The following is a 16,692-nucleotide window of genomic DNA, read 5'->3' on the forward strand; positions in this document are numbered from 1 at the left end:
AGTGGAAAACGTGGGGCAACAGCAGCAGCAAACAAGCGGCCAAATGCACACAGCACGGTATAGCATGAAATCCACATGCACATACACATACACACGCGTGGAAAGCACGCACGGCAAAGGAGTAGTTGCGAAAAATATCGAAAAGACGAACAACGAATTTTCCAGTTTTCGAACTCACCGAGTGAGTGCCGTTTGTTTTTTTTTTCTTTTCTTTTCTCGTCCCGTTCGTGGTTGGTGTTCAGTGAACATTTTGCCTTCGTCATTGCTGTGTGTGGCTTTGTTCGCGGCTCGCATTTCGCATCCGTTCATCATAGACACCAGTTTTCACAATACATATCAGTCATCGTCACAACGCCGAACAGTTCATTCATCATCAACGAATTTTTCGTCCCGATCACACGAACAGTAGAGAGAGAAAAATCTCTCTGTATTTTCCTTTGCCAATGATCAAATCCTCTACCTTGAGAACGAGAGATACACAGAGAGAAAGTAAAGCGATAAAGTTCTTCAAACCATCTTCAAAAACTCGACACACAAAAAATATATTTTTCTTCAGTAGCAACACAAAAGCAACAACTTTTCGCTCACTTTGTCCTTTATTCTTAATATACGATAATAATTTTTTCTGTTGTTACTCTTGCCATTTTTACCCACATAAATATACGTTGCAAGCATTAAGCAAGCTGATGTTTATCACACATACAATTGTGGTGCAAAAAAAAGAAGAGAAACTTTGTCGACAAAGACTAACATAGAGAGCGAAAAAAAAATTTAAATTACATTTTAACAAAAGGCAACCGAAGGGACAAAGTAGTGAGTGAGTGAGAAAGAAACGCTTTATTTTTGCGCTGATATAAAAGAGCAGTCGTAAAGAAATCAAGTTGGATGGGGAGAATGTAAAAAAAGTTGGAAAAACGAACAAGCAAAATATAATATCGGTGAAATGTGTAAAAAAAAGAGTGTTTCTTACGAGTGTGCCAAGTGCTTCGAATAAACAAAACACACGAAGAATATTTTCTCTTTTTCTTTTTAAAATGTATGTTTTTTTCGCGGTACTTTTTCCTTCGCTGCTTTTTTCCGTCTGCCGTTCGCCAGTGCCTCTCAGAAGAAGAAAAAACAAGTTGACACATTTTTCATAAAACTTCATCACGCATACGATTCTCGTATGAATATGCGATTGATTCGAAAGTATTATCAGAGTTAAGCTTTCTTCGGGTCTCGATGCCAAAAGAAAAACAGTGTCAAAGCATAAATACGAGTTACGAGAATGTAGAACAACTTTTGATGACTGCTTTTTTTCGGCATAATGGATTGTTCACTTCTTTGATTTTCATGTGCTTGTACATGAACACAGTCGTGCAATTTTCCTCTTTTCCTACTTGTTTCCGCTTGTTTGACTTGCGGTGGCAATCACACGCGTCCATAAAAAAGTCATCTGAAAATTGTCACATTTTTCATGTGAAATATTCAACAAGAGCCATGCCGCTATTCAAAGTTGAATTTTTCATCGGGAGTGCTGCCGCTTTCGCGATTACAACCGAAATCTGCTCTCTCATTTTCCACACCGTTTAGCTTGAAGTTCATTTTTGTTTGCAACATAAAAGTGAACGAGGAAAAGAAGCGGAGCCGTCAAATTCAAGCTCATTTTCTTCCATAGACATAATAATTTATTGAAATTGATATTTCGGTTAGTCTATCGACCAGTTTCGTTTGAAAACATCAACCAAAAAATATATACGACCCCTTTCGACCAAAAAGTTTGAGACTTCGACCAAAAACAAAGAAGTGTGTACGCATTCTGCCTATTTGGAAATTCGATCACGAACCTAGGGGAATATCACGCTTAAATTATTTCAAATATTTCAAAAAAATCCAATTTATCTCTAAGAATCTGTCGTATGAAATATGGTGGATATTTGTGAATACGGCGAAATATTGTGGATTTTTGTGATTATGAATGATATTTAAATGTATTTATTTAGATTTAATGCAAAAAATCTCAAATATGTCCAAAATCCACAAAAATCTGATTTATTTATTCGAAATATTCGAAAATATGTCATACAATTGATGTTTATTTCAAATATCTCAAATATCTCACAAGATTCAGGAGCGTGATATTCCCCTAGTCACGAACTATTTTTATTTACATACACAAAAACCAATTAAACAGACAGAATTTTTATTTAATAAGTCGATTAGAATCAATTCGAGGCACGGAACAACGGAGAAAATATACCGTCTATCGTGCACACTCAAAATCGATATGCAGAGTCGTGTTTCGCTTCGTCAAACGAGCAAAGAGAGACAGAGCGAATGTGAGATATTGAGGAAAAAAAACATACTTTTCGCATTATCTATTAAAAGGCGGCACTTCGATATGGCTCTGGCTCGACTCAGCACAATGAGCACTAACAACGCGAACATAATTTTTTATGTGTGACACCACAACAGGAAAACCGTTCAGGTATACCGACAACCGACACACATACACACACCGCCCTGGATTTATATTCTAGTCACGATATCCGATTTCGACTAAACGCGCGACGAAAGCACATTTTCAAAGTCTCGGACAATAAATTTTTCAATGCAATTTTCCATGATAGAGTAGAGCCGAATGCGGGAAAAAAATGTGAGAGAGAGAAGAAGCGCCCAACCTCCAATTGGTTCTCTTAATACACACATTTTCAAACGACTACTTTGGCCACTGCTGCTCCAATGTGATGATGTGCTGTGTGTGTGCTTTTCTGTTTTTTCCTCCGGTGAAAGCAGCAAAAAAAAAATCCATAGAATTTTACGAGCAAGTTTTTCCATTACGGCCATTCGCGGGTACATTTAATTTAGTTATTCGTTGAGTAAAAAAAGACGATTTCATTTTTCCATCTTTTATGAAAGAAAATCTGTGTGCGACCACCACTCGGAGCTGAGATTCTTATTTTCGCATTCATGCCCGACAAAGCATTTTACGAGTGACGGCTTTGACGTGTGTTTTTTGTCTCTTCTTCATCATTCTCTCGAACGTATTAAAAACGCTTAATGCCCCAGCGTTGGGCAGCATAAAATAAAGAAGACAGAGGGGAGAGTAAAAAACAAAAAAGTTTGTTTTTCAATGTAAATTAAATTTTTTTTTGTATACGTGACAGGATAAAACAATTAAATGTCATTCAAGTGTAAAGATTTAGTGAAATTGATTATTCTTCCATTAATTACCCGGCTATTAAAAGCGCTCTCATGTGCAATCAAAAAGCAATTTTCAATCAGATTCAGTCGTTTACTCCGTCATTCCTTCGTTTATTCGTTTGCTCGTACGCTCGCTGTAAATTCTCTCAGTTTTGGTCGATACACATAAAAATGTGAGAATTGAAACGAATATCACAGAAAACTGAAGTGAAAAACACAGAAAAAATTGTTGTTTTTTTTTCAGTTTTCACACATTTTCCGCGAGTATGACGTCGATAATTTACAACTTCTAAGCTGTGTGTATAACGCACGCATTCACATAGCCTAAAATAGCGGAGAGACCGAATGAAATTTTAATGAAATTGGAAAACAATCAATTGAATCAATGGTTATAAAAGTTTTTCTCTCTGTTTTAAATGCACAAGTGACTTTAACTTTAAAATCACATCTCGACATACTGAGAAGCCATAAAATCGGTGATGCCATTTCAGAATGGGCAAGCAAACGAATTGGAATTAACGACGAAGTGAGAGAGAGAGAGAGAGAGAGAGAGAGAGAGAGAGAGAGAGATTGAGTGAGCGAGACAGTGTTTGAGTGACTGAGTGAATGAGCGAACGAGCGTGTGATTGAGCAAGCACGGAGAAAGAAGCGAAGGGGGAAAAATATAGCGAAAAATGTTGATTGTGAAATCATTGAATGATTGTTTTATGATTGGGATAAGAAGCCAAATGCGTTTAATATTTTGCAACGAATGGTCTTGATAGCATTTTATTGGCTGATGATTTACACAGAGAGACGTTCGCTTGCTCGCTTGTACGAAGTCTAAGTGAGCAAATGGCATACAAAGTTTTCCATTCTCTCCCTTCCACCGCTCCATGTGTTTGTGTTGCAACTTAAGCACATTTACTCTCTTTCACATCGAATTGGTTTTCCACTTCTTATTCATCTCGATTTTCATTTCTCTTACATCCTTTCTCTCTCTCTGTGTGTGTGTTTCTCTGTCCATCTAGAGACATAAACTGATATTTATGCACAACTCGGATACATAAAATTGATCAATCAATTTGCCAAAGTGGTAACGGAAAATAAACCGCAATAAAAGTAGCACAAGAACATTATGTGATGAGATGTGCAGCAAGTGAATTGAAAACTAAAGAACATCGACCAAAAAAGCAACAACAACAACAGAAGCAACCGAAAACCAAAACGAAGAAACGACACCGACAACTTCAACGACTACGACGACAACTATCGATAACAACTAAAAGAAAACTAACAACCAGAAATACGACGAATGTTAAAAGTGATAAAGTGAAAAAGCAACTCTATCTGTACATGTTACATTGTGAATATGTGTATGTGTGTGTGTGTGTGGGGAGAGTGAGTAAAGTGTTTGTGAAAAATCGATGGTGAAGTTTTGAATCGAAGATAGAAAGAGAGAAACGGGAAAATAAATCCGTAAAATAAGCTGCTTCCTTTTTAATACTCATGTGCATGCAGAGAAAGAGCAAATAGTACAGCTGTAGCAGAAGTAGTTGGCCAAATGGTATGTATTGAAAATCAATGTATGCGCATATGCATGGAAAAAAAACCAAGTATTGATGTACGGTATGGTAAAATGTACAGAGCTTATATGACAATGATTGCATATTAAATAAATTATAACTATCGATGAGACATATAGAGAATAACGCAGTGGTGTAGTGAGTGAATGGGAGCCAGAGAGTTGATGTCTATTTTTTGTCTTCGTTTTCGCATGCATGACATTTTCGTGAAAGCCAACGTACATATTGACCTGATCTGTCTTTATAGCCAACGTGTGTTGGTTGCTTGGCTGCCACAATTACTGTCGAGCGTACTCATACACAATGTGTACAGTACAATGTCACCGTGTCGACCAAGTGCCACCATCAAATGAGCAGCAGAGAAAGCGTTCGACACAAAGACGACAAAAACGACGAAAATTTATGATTTTTTTGTTTCGGAATTGTTTTATCAATATATATGGCAACCTGGCGAATAAATGAAGACTCTGGTCGTCGTGGAGGTGTGTATAAAGAGTTTCTTTCGAGTGCGTGAGTGTGAGAGAGTGAGTGATTGTACGCGTTATCTGTCGTATACATTTTCCCGAGCACATGCTGTTCCAAATATCATGCGGAATACCAAGTCAGCTGGAATGAAAGAAACAAAAGAATTGTCGACGACGACCGAAAAAAGGAGATCGCAAATCAATATGAACATCGACACGATTGTGTATTGGCATTCGACACTGTCGAAAATGTTTGTTGTCCTGGGTGGATTCGCGGTCGGTCGAACAGGGCGGGTGGGCGTACATGAGGATAAAACGCTTTGGAAAAAATGAACAACACACACTGAAAGTGAGCGAAAAAGCAGAAATTTATATGACGGAAAATTACTTCTTCGATTTTATGGTCGTGCATGAGCGACAGTTGAACTCTCTGCTGTTGTGTGTGTATGTGAGTGCGACTGTCATAACCTAAATTAGTATATCCACCGAATGAATGAACTATATTTATTCTGCTTTTTTTTCTTCATTCGCATTCTTTTCATGTGGAGGTGAACTGTGTCAGTTATTTATTTTACGACTTTTTCTCTCTTTCCTTGTATATATACGCAGGCGGTGCGCAAGTTGCTGTTGTTCATGTTTATGTGCGATTTAGTTTTTTTTCTTCTCCATTCTCAGATGAATAAACACTGAAAAATATGAAATGGTAGCAAGTGTCTGTCTCTTTCTCCTACTGTCTTTGTTTTCACGTTTCATTGGACGCAATATGGAGGTGCACAAAAGAGACAAGCAAACGATGGAATGTTGATGCGAACTGACGACAAAATGTCAAAAGCACAGTATAGAAAAGAGAGAAAGAATCCAATATTTTGATCAAATAATGGTGTTCCATATAGAATTTATGGCATTCACTTCAAATGAAGAGAAAACTTTGAAACAACTCTTGGAAAAATGAAAATAGCAAAAGTTAAAAAAAGAAGAGATCGCGAGTAATGCAATCTCCCATAATAATTTGTGGAAGGCAACGAAGAAGAAATCAACTATACTTAAGAACAGTTCTTAAATGAAAAAAAACTCTTAAATTACGTTGCTGAGGAGGCACGGACAACATTCTTGCGGTTATCCACGTTGTTGACGACAGCATCGTCGGAGGCTGAAAATTACAGTTAAAAACATTGACACTATACCAAAAACTACAAATATATTCTATTCGTTTAGGAAACTTTTCGCCCCGAAAATCTGCCATTTCCGTCGGTGTGACATAGCACATTGGCGTTTTTGTATTCCATCGCTTCAAGGAAGTTGGGCTTGCAAAAGCACAAAATATCATGACAGACACCAGCAAAACAAAAACTTGAACCATATCATACGCACACACGTAGACATACGCAAAAACCAACAACTCTGACTGCCTGCCTGCCTACTTGCCTTGACATATGCGAATATATTTTTGACGCATTCAAAACGAATAACTTGTGATGGCAGAAAAACCCACGAAAATGTTCTTGGTGGAAAAGTTGTGCTCGTGCTTGAACGGGAACAGTCAAGTCGAGAGAAAGAGAAAAAAATGTTTTGAAATAAAAATATATATTACAAAAAAGAGACCGACCCAACGAACGAACGAACGAACGAATGAATGAACGAAGTCAACCGAAGTAATAACAATAATCATTATGATTAACGAAATGAAAGTGCTGAGTGGCTGAGTGTGTGTATGTGTGCGCTTCTGTATGCTATGTGCATGAATGTAATGAATAAAATTATACTATGAGTTGCAGACTTTTCCGTTGCGTTATATTCAAAATCATATCATACGGTTCTCACTCTCTCGGCTATATGGCTCAAAGTTATTCGTTACATTTTTCATTGACGTTGACGTTGACGTTGTGCGGGGCGGAATTTTATGCATTTTCTGCTTGAAATGAAATAAAATAAATTCAATCACAAAAATATAAATTTCGGCGCCGTCACACTCGGCAGTGAAGTTGAAACTTTTTCGGCAGCTTTTGCTATTGCTGTCACTGTTACTACTGTGTATGAGCTATGCTGAGGAGAGCATTTGCTGCGGAAATACTGGATGCCAGCTCTTTTCCACACCGTTCACTTCCAGTGAAAATTACATAAATAAACATCATTTCTATTTTGCGACGCCCGACGCGGTATGCGATGAAATTATGGGTGTTTTTGTGCTTTTGTTTCTGATAACGTCCCCTTATTCCCAGTCTCCACCGACAGCAAAGCTGTTTCTCCTCATTCACACTACCACCGTTTTGCAAAAGCACCAGGCCGCGTTCTGTTTCCACGGTGCCATTTTTTTCGCCTTCTTTGCTTGTCTTATTTACATCAAATTGAGAATTGATGTGTTTGTTTTAAATTAAATTGGTCGTCGTGTGTATACGAAATCCCAGTTTAAGAGGTCGACAAGCGAAAACGTCGAACGACAAATGAAATGAAGTGAAATGAAAAGAGGGAATATTTATACGTATATTCAGCATGCCCTTCGACTTTAACTGAATGGCAGAATGGCAATAATAACAATAGCCCAGGGGGATAAAAAGCTGTACGTGTAAATGAATGTAAATGAATGGTTTTACCTGTGTTATTGCTGGTGCTGTTGTTGTTGTTGTTGTGCCTTGTCAAGAAAAATACAAATAAACGCATTAATAATAACGCAAACATTTCGAGAGTATTTTTCGCATGCAATTGTAATTATTTCCATGGGTAAATCCGTGCGACGAAAAGGAAACAACCAAAACAACGTAGAAATATTCTACACATTCTCTTCGCCTGACAAAGCAACAGCAACGGCTACGGCCACATTAAACAACAGAAGCGCGCGCACGCACACACACGCCCAATTATACACACAAAGCGACACAATCGGTACTCACGGCCTGAAATGTGAAAATTACAAGAAAATTGCACCCGAAAAACAAAACAAAACCGGAGCGAAATGCTTTTAATGGTGAAATACAAAGCAATTTTAAAATGTGATTCAAACACAGAACAGAAAGAGAGAAGTTTCAAAGAGAGGCGCCAAAACTTTTCGGCGCATCAGATCACCGAGACGAAGAAGTAATTCAGGTTGTCCAACATGAATGCTTAACGAAAAATTATCCACATTTTTTGAATTTATAACGAAACAATTAAGCTAGTTTACATTTTTAAAAACGTTGTACTCTTCCGTCTGAAACCGGACGCTCAATTGTCGAAGCGCATTCGTGGCGAGTGCGAAAATTGTGGAATCGGACAGCTGGAACTTTATAATGAGATGAATTATAACAGAGAAAAGGGCCGACGGGGGAAGATAGAATGAGAAATTGAGTGGAAGAGAGAGAGAGAGAGAGAGAGAGAGAGAGAGAGAGAGAGAGAGAGAGAGAGAGAGAAAATGAACTAAGTGCGGGAGGAACACAAAAATTGAACGCAACCGAGTACTCTCATGATGCTAAAGCCAATTTATTTACTTTGTAACAGCATATTTTCGTTCTGGCCACCATTTAAAACCATACTGTGTACAAAAGATAATGTAAATGTAAGTGTAAATGAAAATGAGACGCAGGCGGCATTTTCTCGCTCTTTTTCTTTCTCTTTCACACAGTGTGTTTTTCTCTCTGTGTTTGAATTTACAGCGAAAGCATTCTTTCTTGTCCATACACTCTCACGCAGAGAAAAAAGACGGCGTCGAATAGGAATCCGTACTTTCGTCTTTTATTTAACTTTTTTTTGGCTGGCAAAACTTTGTGCGAATATTACGGCGCATTTATGTTCCATAATAATTTTGCTCTGTGCCACATTTTGCATCATCCGGGTTGAAAAATGGTGAAAATGAATACCAGACGAGACGAAAGCCGATATAACAAACGCTCAGGCCAGAAGAAAAAGAGAAAAGAAAAAAAATCGCATTTTATCTAAATCGTAATAATAATAAAAAATTCAAAAGGAATGAGGGCAAATGGCAACAACAGCAACCAAATTGAAAATACAATTTAATCCTGGTGTTTTTAAGTGAATAATTAAACATCCAAATGGAACGGTCACGAGTTTTCCTATCTCTCTATGTGTGTGTGTGTGTATGGTTCTGGTTTTTTCGTCACGATTTGTTGTTGTCGTCATCGTCGAGTGATTCATGGAAGAATGAGCGTGATCAGCAAATGAGTGCAAGGATTGAAAAACAGGGGTGATTTTAATCAGATTGTTATCTGCCAACCCTATCGCTGTGTGTTGTGTAGGCGAATGGCTTAAATTGTTTGGTTTTGCTTAGCTTTGTTTGATAAAATCCAGCTTGTTTGTCCTTTTTCATGCGATTCGCATCAGCAGAACCAATGAACGCCATGTCGAACATACGGTTTTTTCCGTTCTGATTTGAGGCAGCACAGCTCTCGGGAGAGAAATCGCAACCATGAATGAAACTTGGTCATCGTATTGATGACACGTCGCCAATTTTCACTAGTGAAACTCCAAATGGCTACTCTTACAGTAACGCTTTCTATCCGTTTCGAAAGCGCTGTGCAAGCACACCTCGCATTTGGCTGAACTGTCATAAATAAATACAGAACACGTAATGTGACCAAAAAAGTGTATGTTTAATATGCTGTTTGCATATTATCTCCGCGTGTGCATTGAGTGGCGTGTGTGTGTGTTTGTATGTGAGCGAGCGTAGCGCGTGAGACCCGAGTGCGAGATATCGATTGTTGATACAAACAACGCCTTTATGTGTGCTTTGTCATTTAGATTATCAATTCGAGGCCTTTCACGCCTCGATGTGAGAATAGTGGCAGGCACGAACGGCGATAATGTAGGTTCGCTCGAGAGCGCACCGAAGAGAAAGAGAGAACATTTTCAATGAATCGTACGAGAAGGAACAGCGAATGTTGGCACGCACTCAAATGCCTCCAAAGCATCTGGAGACTATCCCATTGGCACATTGGCATCAGATTAAAAGTTGATGGCATTAAATTCATGAGATCTCTCGCAAACACGAAAAATATTGAAACGAAAAAAAAACACATGAGTAAGAGAGAAAGCCAAACCGAATTGACCATCATCTTGTCCGCCATACTGCACTTTTCATATAATTCATGACATGAGCTTTCGATACGCGCGCACAAACTGCCAACTGGAATGAAGCATTGAATTTTTCATTTGATGTTCTGCCGTAGTGTGTAATTTTGGAGTTATTCGTTTTTCGCCACATCGTCTTCTTCCATCGCCACATGTATTTTATTCGTTGTTTGTATGTTTGTTGCTTCGTTGTTTTTATTTTCTGCGCTCTCTTATTTTCCGTCGTCATTATAACAACAGCAGTGGCTGCATGTATAAATTATAAGCCGAATGCTAATACTTTGAGTATGTACGCGAGCTGCGCGCTCGTCTTTCATTCAATGCATGTGAGTGGTGGCAGCGTTAATGGTGCTGGTAGATGGTGGTAGTGAATCGCGTATGTCTCATCTCTATAACTTTATTTTCTTCGATGTGAATAATTTATTAGATTTCGTAAAATGTGTACGCTGCACTTTGTATTCTCTCTCTATCTCACATTCACTCCGTCTCTCTTACTTTGTCTCTCTGCAACCTTTACTCACAACCGATTTCAATATATATCTACCTCTCTCTGTGTGTATTATTTTATACATGTCCCAAAGTCAGTTGTTTCAATTGCGCTAGCAACTCCTAGAGTTTGTGTCATACATAGATGTGATCAATGCGAGAAGCGGTGTGAATATGGCAACAGCAAGAGCCACTAGGGAACTAACGAAAAAAAGGCACGGCTGGATGTGGCGCATTTTGTTTAACTTGAAATCAGTGTGGATGTGAGAGAGTGAGTGCGTTCACATTATAAGGTACACCAACTGAAGTTGGAAAACTCACTTGTTTACTAATAGCCGTGCTTTTATCAGCTTTATTCAAGTCAAACACTGCTTGCAAACGGTGTCGATTGCTTCGTTGTGCATGCACTGCAAAATTTATTCATTTTTCTACGTCGTAGTCGTTGTTGTCGTCGTTGTTTTTTTTTTGTTGCCTCATTCACTCAGTGTGTATTTTCCGCTGACTCGATACCATTGTATCTTCTATTCCATTTGTTATTTGATAAATTACGTTCGGTTGAATAAACGTTGGCGCGTTCATTTCTGTTGCTTGAAAAATGAACGCAGAAAAAAAGTACATCGTTCCGTGCATTCACCACATACACATACTATGGTGATGAGGGTGTACAATGCTCGATCGCGCGCTTTCTTTCCCTCTCCCTAGCTATCTCTCTTTAGTGTGTGAATGGGGATATGTTTATGGGTATATTTAGTGATTGCGTGAAAACAAATCTACTCTCGTACCTTACGAGTCGTATGAGTATATAAATACATTCGGAAAGTTGCGTTCACACAGTGAAATGGGAACTCACGGCGAAACCATCACCATCACCGTAAAATATGATTAGAATGTCGAAAACATTGAAGGTGTAAACTGGATTAAAATACAAAGTTTTCTAAACAGAAATAGAAAATTATCTACAGTGTGCACATGTGTGTGTGTGTGTGTGTGTGTGTGTGTACTGTGTGTGTATATGGTTAATAGCACTAAATAAGCAATCAAATAACCCGCTGGCAAATACGCAACTTCATTGTACCACAATTATTCAGTTGGAGTTTTGAAAGCCACAATAATTATTCATGACACACTTTACTATTACTACCCGTTCCATCACCGTGTATATTATTACGTGTGGAGAACGCCCATTACCTATGTTATCATTAGACTAAAGTGGAATTTTCGGAAAACTATCGATTGTAAATTCAATTAAATTGAGGCAATAAGCTGTGTGTGGTTGTCGCTGTTGTTGCCGATGAAACATAATTCGGTCCATTTTCTTACACTATTCCCATTCTGCCTCCATTCTAATGCGAGAATATATATGGATTGAATCCGATTAATGGCATTCATATAAATAATAACCATTCATCTATTTATCTATATTTTAACGAAAATATGTTAGCCAACCAACCGGCATTTATTGATGTTATTGAGGTTTACCTAGCTTATTATTATTATTATTGTTATTGTTGTTTATTCTAAATTATTAATATCCAACGGCGATGTCACGGCATAATGAATTGTTGTGCGGATGACATACGCCACGTATGGCCGAGTGAGATACAGTGTCATTTTTGGTCAACATTTTTGGGACAACAAAGAAAATTAATCCCATTAAACGGTAATGAAGTGACAGACGGAAAATACACACGGATGCGTGTGTTTAACCTCTTTGTTTCTTGAATTATAGGTCTTTTCGGCTGGAGACCAAAGCGCTGAATTGAAGAGAAAAAAACAAACGGGATAACTATTTCTTTGCGACACATTTTTGACGCTTGTGTAATCATATGCGGCTTGACAACCGTCAGCCAGTAGGCACACCCCGAAGCTACAAATTGATTAAAATGTCGACACTTCTAGCGAATAAACGCGCGACCGCACACGCTCATTCGAGCAATATTTCAAAGTGGCAACGTTTAATCCAAAAGATTTCGTGTTTTATCCCATACCAACACTAATTTGTGTGAGAGGCCGCATCCAAAAAATCGTGTCATATATGAAACAGTCATATGCATTCAGTTTAATTCTCAACTGCACCATTTTAATCTCGTACACGAAATTAAATTTTACGTTGATAACATCAGGAAAATGTAATTTTCCTCATATTTTTTGTCGTGTTTGCGCTCAACAGTTTTCTCTTCTCTTCTACTTTTTTTCGGGAGATTCCAATTTGTCACATAGGTAGTTCGCCGATTCGCAACTTGCCAATAACTTTTTAAAGCGTCGAACATCGAGTCTCTGTTTCACTCTCTCTGGGGTGATGGTGGTGGAAATACACGAAAACAAACTTGTATTTTTCTTCGTCGTCGTCGTATTCTTAACCAAAGTACACAAAACACTTTAACAACTACCGGTTTTCGACTTTAAATTGAGTTCGTATATCTCAATAGAGTGTTACTGCTGGTGCTGATGCTGCTTTTTTGCGCTGCATAGTTTTTGCTACGCTTATTCGCATTGAAAACGGTTATTGAATGGGAATATAAAGTTGTTGAACCGATTTCATTGATGCAAAACCAAATAGAAGTTTTGCTTATTTGTTCGTTGAATAGTTTTAATGAGCTTTTTCAACCGATTTTTCACACTGATTCAATTTTATTCGTTGCAACGAAGAGAATCTAGTTTTTTGTGTTGACACAACACACACACACACAGAGAGAGAGCGCACGAGCGAGCAATGTAAAAGTTAAACGTTTTTCCATCACACTGTCACTGTTAGTCCGGATATCGAATGGGACGATTCGAAGTGCGATTCAAGCGTGAGTTGATATTACATTTGTTCTTTCCGAAATTCATTTATCACGACCGAATGCGAGCGAGGAAGTGGAAAAAAAATTATGAACCGTCAATAAATCAGATCGACTCATGGCGAATGTCTTCGTATCCGGGCGGTCGTAAAAGGAAAAACGTTCGATCATTACAAAATGTATTCATGTTTTTATCATATATGCGAGGTATATACACTGTGTGTATATTTTTTTCCTCCATCTCATTTATTGCAAGTATTTTCAATGCATTTGGCAGCTCGAACTGGTTACAATTCTAATTGCCGTAGATAACAAATGACTGTGTTCAATGTTCATCCAGTCTATTTCCGTCACTATTGAACTACGCGAGCAACGCGAGTGAATAGTGTTCATTTGGCCGAATATATAAATCAGGCATCGTGGCATGTTTGTATCTCTCACACATCATTAGGCAAATGGTTTGCATATTGAATGGCTTTGCTGATGATGGGGCCGTGTACTTGATTGCGCTTATATAAGCTGATCTGCCATCATCCCTATCTACCCAGCATCACATAAAATTAAATACACACACTCACACTCACACACACACACATTTTCGCACGAAATCCATGCAATTCAACTTCATAAACAGAGAAGCATATTATTAAAATTCAGTATAGTCATATAATGCAAATGCAATGAAATTTATTCACATCCCGCTTTAATGGCTATGAAAATCCATTAATTTGTTGTTGTTGTTTTTTCTCTCGCCTATGCACTTGAAATCTCATCAGATGTCAGTTGTGCGGATTAACAGGTCTGTGATCATAATATGGTAAACGGAAAAACGGATACGTATGAAAAAGAGAGTGCTTGCATCGAATGAGCGAACTGTGTTTGAAATGGAGTTAACATATTTACTCAATAGCTCATGATAAATGCCCGTTAAATAGAGAGACACACAGTAACAGTTTAGTGTTATTTTTGGAGTATATATGTACACACACTAGCACACACATAAACACACATCAACAGCGAGTCACTGTAGTCATTCAGTCCACTTAAATACGGAACATATTTATTAAAGCTAATTGTTATTGTCGTGCTGTTAAATGTATCAAAGCCGGTGCGACATTGCTGATGGTGTTACATTGGACCGAGCATTGGAAAATTGCTGAGCTTTTATCGAAATAAATATAATGAAAATCGATCAAGAAATCACATCACTCAATCGACTCATTACGGTCAAGAGCTTAATGCTTCTCAAATGAATTGAACAATCAATTTACGAGATAGGCGAGAAACTTTACGACAGTTTAGAAGTGGCCTCCGTATTACGATCAAAACTTTGGCACTTTTGATTCAACATAGTCCAAAAAGTTTTTCCACTCCTTCTCGAACACATGCACAGTAAGTGAGTGCTCTGCGAGAGTACGCTGAAACATTCACACTCACTCACACTCACCCATACACATGTGCGCTCTCTTTAGATTGGAAAATTTCATTCACTTTTCTTTTCTGTATCCAAAAGGTTGTTTCATTTAATCTAATTGAAAGTTGAGAAAAAATTGCTAAACACGTGGGATATATGTATGGATGTGAAGTGTTTCTAGTTTCACATGAAACACTACCATCCATGTATGGGCTCATTTCCGCTAGCGTCAATAAAACGATGTGTTCCATTCGACTTGAATCCGTAGTCGCTCGCTAGCTAGCTCGCTCGCTCACAAATCCAACGTAACCCGCGAGCGTACTCGGGTGTGAGTGGATGAATGTAAAACTCGGCAGTGATTAAATTAGCTTCAGAAAAGTTCATTGAGTTTTCGTAACTTTATGATTTCATTATGAACAAGCATATAATATATATTTTCTGTATGGCAAACAACGCCACCACCATAAACATGATGGACAACTCTTGTTTGTATACTTTTTTTATTCTGCGCCGAGGAAATATCGGATTTTATACACCACATAATATATAATATGGAATTGTAATAGCGTGCTCACGTGATAAAAACTTTTCGTCGCAGTGAATGTTCATAACAGGCAATTATCGCCGTTAAAAAGCCAAATGAAAACACCTCAAGACATACAATGAAAGAAAGGCGTGATTCTTGGCTTGTCAATAAAATATAGTACATATAACATATTCCAACCATTGAAATTAAATGAAATCAAATGGCGGTGATGTCGTCTTCGTCACATATTTTTTCTCTTACTCTCTCTCTCTCACTCGCACTTGAGCGAGGTTCAACGAAATTGCTATTGCATTTCCCAACTGAGGTTTAATGAATAACAGCCATTTCAAATTGGATGGCAAAAGTCGCATAGCGCGCGTACATAGAGCTGAAACAAATGCATGTATGATAAATTCAGTGGAGAGAAAGAAAAAAAATAATCATCTACAGCCTATATATGATGGTTGCCATAAAATCCAGCAAATTACAAGTAAATTTACATAACAAGGAAATGAAGGGAAATGAAATGACAGCAAAATTATCAATAGTTCGCAGAAGTTTGAGCTCTTCAAAACAGGCGCTCCTCATAACACAGTACATCTAGGTAAAATGATGCATAAATTCCACATCATATGTGTGTCTTTCTCTCTCTCTCTCTCTCTCTCTCTCTCTCTCTCTCTCTCTCTCTCTGCCACTCTCGTTCGCTCGCTCGCTTGGTATCGGTGTGTATGCGGTGTGTACGCTGCTACTGTTGCGGTGTCAGCGCTAGTAAGTTAGTAAAGTTAAGCGAATCCCACCATATACAAAACCGCATCAACGACGGGAAATTCGTCGAAAATTATGCATAAATATTAGGCTGATTGCGCCATTTCATTCGTTATATTTTACTGTTTTTGCACCAACGACACGTACACACACTCATATTCAACTTTGATGTTGCAAAATAAAATACGGACTAATTTTCATTTAATGCTTGACTCTTGCTCTGCTCACATGATACTATTTACAATGTATCTCACAGACCATAAACATTGCTCCACACAGCTGAGGCTCTTTCTTCGTCGGCAGGTGGGAGAGAAAGTGAGATAGAGCGAAAAAGAGAAAGAGAGCAAAAGACAGAGAACAAGAGAATGGTAGAATTTGAAGCACATATCATACAAAAAGTTACGTCATTGCCATCAGTTTGACATACTGATTTCAAAATCTACGGTCT

At 38.1% G+C, this 16,692-nt stretch overlaps 1 protein-coding gene across 2 annotated transcripts in view; it reads left to right on the plus strand.

Moving 5' to 3' along the window:
* Positions 1-263: 263 nt before the first annotated feature.
* The window catches only part of LOC129565270 (potassium voltage-gated channel protein Shaw-like), a 41,914-nt gene continuing 25,485 nt past the window's right edge, over positions 264-16,692 (plus strand). The window contains exons 1-2 of one of the 2 annotated variants that reach the window (XM_055439937.1): positions 264-489; positions 4,194-4,729. The gene's annotated coding sequence lies outside the window, so the exon portion shown is untranslated. Of the gene's footprint in view, positions 490-551; positions 818-4,193; positions 4,730-16,692 lie in introns of those variants that run through there. The other variant, XM_055439938.1, reaches the window with a different exon arrangement.

The sequence above is a fragment of the Sitodiplosis mosellana genome, unplaced genomic scaffold, assembly GCF_009176505.1.
Source record: "Sitodiplosis mosellana isolate CC-2019 unplaced genomic scaffold, AAFC_SMos_1.0 Smas_scaffold_2, whole genome shotgun sequence".
Classification (NCBI taxonomy): Eukaryota; Metazoa; Arthropoda; class Insecta; order Diptera; family Cecidomyiidae; genus Sitodiplosis; species Sitodiplosis mosellana.